Genomic DNA, 3,253 nt, shown 5'->3' with positions numbered 1-3,253 from the left:
TCACAGACATGTCTGTTGATCACATCGGCCAATCAGAGGCATTTAAATGAGTCGCTGTGCTGAAGATGTGTTTTGCGCGAGCTCACCGAGTTCACGTTCGCAAACCTGTCATTATTATTGGCAATAAACTTAAGATGCAGATAAGAGATTCACTTGATATTATTATTGATGCTGCTCTGATGCACTACATTACGCAACGCTCTGTTTGTTGTTAGGAAGACTAAAAGTTCAGCGGTCTAGCTCATCAATGTCAAAATTATTAAATAAGTTAACAAATGCCTGGTAAAATGTAAGTAGATCATTTAATATTTGACTGTTTTACAATAGAAAAGTTCAACTTTTTTTATTTATTTATTAAATTTTGCCTTTTTGAATTGAAAATATGCTATAATTTCCTTGATTCATTTATGTAAATTACAAATAAAATATTAGTTGCAAATAGTTACAATTATTTCACTAATACAACAAGCCTTTCTTTTTCTTTATTCCCTTAAATCGCTTTAATAATTAATTAATTACTTTAAATAAAAATACCCAATTTTAGTTTGGGCTGTTACGTTACAACAAACAATACAGTGCCAGTTAGGAGATCGATCATTTGATTAGCTAAGCCTAAGCAGTCCTATTAAATCCAATTCCTCTCAGATATCACAGCAATGAAACCAGGTTACAACTGGGGAAATAACAAATACAATAGAATTAAGTAGTCTAAACATAACTGGTGTGTGTGTTGTGAATTAAAAAAACGTTGTAGTGTGTAAGGGCATGATTAAACAATAACTACTGTAGTTTAAAAGTGTTTTTGTGTTTTTTTTAAAGCAATTCATATATAGGGATTCCATGTACCCCTGCCACCCTGCCAAGACCTCTTGCCACCCCTTTGCCCCCCCATGCAAAATTTTCTAGATCCGCCACTGTCAGTGGTGAATGTGGGTCATGTGACTCTCTCCTGGTACAAAGGAAACAGTTTATTGTCCAGCATCAGTGTGTCTGATCTCAGCATCAGTCTCTCTCTACCTCTGGAGGTGGAATATCAGGATAAAAACAGCTACAGCTGTGTGCTCAACAATCCCATCAGCAACCAGACTCAACATCTGGACATCACTCAGCTCTGTCACACATCTGCAGGTACAGCAGCGCTGATATTAGTTGATGTCGGCGCTGATATTAATGTTTATTGACTGATCTGATCTCAGTTTGGTGTTTTTATTCCTCAGACTCTGTCCACTGCTGTGGTTCTACTGAAGCTGTGATCCGATTGGTCCTCTCTGCTCTGGTGGGCGTGGCTACTGTCATTCTTCTGGTTTATGACATCAGATCCAGAAGAGATAATCAAAATCAAGCACAGATTCACACATCAGGTGCATAATTGATTAATAGACATTTAAAAGATGTTTAGAGATGTTAATGATCTAGAATGTGTGTAAAACTGACATCTTAAAGAAATCAGATTAGAGTCAGCTGATGCAAGCTTGACTCATGTGACCTGCCTTTTTTTTTTCAGTTTTCAAAGCTTTATATTCATGTGCTGATCTTGATGTAATCTTTCATATTTTATTCAGGGGTTTAAGAGCTCTTAAAAATGTACCTGTCTTGTCCATTTGTCCTCTGTATTTGCTCTATCAATAAAGTTTTCTCACTCTGTGCTTCAAGAGTTTCTCCATGTTTTATTTTTATTTATTTTGTTTATTATGTCGAGCATCTCCTGGAGGAAGACAGTAGTTGTGTGGACAAACCACAAAAATTAATGTGCTCTAGTTATCATAGTATTAGGGGAGGGGCCATGATCAGTGGCTCCAGTGCGTCATCGAGACATGATTTCAGCCCCGCCCACAAAATCCTGAAAAACTGTTTAACGGTCCAACTCCACAATCCAGTACCACATAGTTCACAGTCTTTGTTTCATGTTTCAGAAACATTTATGAAGCGTGTCAGTTCTGGCAGCTCATATCATTAACATCTCTAAACATCTTCTAAATGTCTATTTGACATCTGTTATGAAACGTCCTATAGACGTATTGCAGATGAGCAAATACTCTAAAAGATTCATCTTGCAGATGTAAATGCAGACGTCAAATAGACGTCTCTGAGATGTACGTGTGCTAATGTGACTGCATCAGCAATGCTTTGCACTAGATCTGCCTTTCCCACTGCAAGAAGTAAGATATCAAGATGCTGATAAAGCGTCCACCTCACAGCTGGCTATTTCACGAATGTCTTCACGAAGCTAAGCTAAGTTTCTTAATTTATTCTCATTGCTAATGCTATATTGGCACATATGATATACTGTATGTAACATGCTGTTGTATTACATCAGCTGTACTTATAACTATTTATATTAATATGCTGAATAATATACACCAATATGAGTTTGTTTTCCCATATGGACAAACTTTATACACAAAGTCGTCATAGATTAGAGAATATGATTTGTACGTTCCCATTAGCTCAAATATCAAAAGAAACTCCTGCGACTTTCCAAAAGAGGAAAAGGGTATGGAGTAATTGCTTTTTGCAGTCAGGAGAGAGAAATGTTTGTACTCGCGGTGTTTATTAGCTTTTCCTTTGTAATGTAATGCCAAGGTAATATAACACAATGTATAGTGTACATGTATAGGCTATTTAAAATCCTCTTGACTGTTCATCCAGCAAGCTTTTTCTGTGTTGGAGGCGTTGTGCACAAAAATGATCATCAAATTCTCCAAACTCAGCAAAACTGATCTCATTTTCCACTGAATGAATCAGATTTAAATAAAGACCACTTTTCTCATTACTTTGTGTGAGTGTAGTGTGAGTAGCTGTGATTGTTAGTCCGAATTAAACCTCTCTGTGGGAAACTGTTGGTCATGCTGCTTTGAAAGGAAAACTGAGATGGTGAAACTAGCTTACCAGTGTGGTTTTTCTTGACCATGCAAGCAGTGTTGTGGGTTACAGCCTATATTTAAGCATTTCTTTTCTATTTCCACATTTCACGTTGCTGCAATTTTGTCTTTCTTGTGCAAACTTGTGTTGCATAAAGTTTCTCACTCTTCATAGAATATAACTGACAACTGTTTTACATGCACATAGTGCACGTTTTACACACAGTCATTACGTTTTACAACGTTTGTGGTTCTACTGCACAACGTTTTACACACAGTGAGTTTGAAATGTTGAAATGTTTTTATGAATTCAGTTGTTTCTGTTCTGGTAGCATGTAATAAAATACGAGTTAAATTAGTCAGAGAGGATAAACATTCACTGATATTCTCAT

At 36.5% G+C, this 3,253-nt stretch overlaps 1 long non-coding RNA gene across 1 annotated transcript; it reads left to right on the top strand.

The window, feature by feature from the left end:
- The first annotated feature begins 923 nt into the window (after positions 1 to 923).
- LOC132131081 (uncharacterized) lies at positions 924 to 1,652 on the top strand. Its single transcript, XR_009428845.1, has 2 exons — positions 924 to 1,128; positions 1,218 to 1,652. It is a non-coding gene; the product is annotated as an uncharacterized LOC132131081 (long non-coding RNA).
- Positions 1,653 to 3,253: the final 1,601 nt, after the last annotated feature.

The sequence above is a fragment of the Carassius carassius genome, chromosome 48, assembly GCF_963082965.1.
Source record: "Carassius carassius chromosome 48, fCarCar2.1, whole genome shotgun sequence".
In the NCBI taxonomy this organism is placed as follows: Eukaryota; Metazoa; Chordata; class Actinopteri; order Cypriniformes; family Cyprinidae; genus Carassius; species Carassius carassius.
The sequence above is the reverse complement of the archived record's forward strand: the minus strand, read 5'-3'. Positions and strand labels throughout refer to the sequence as shown.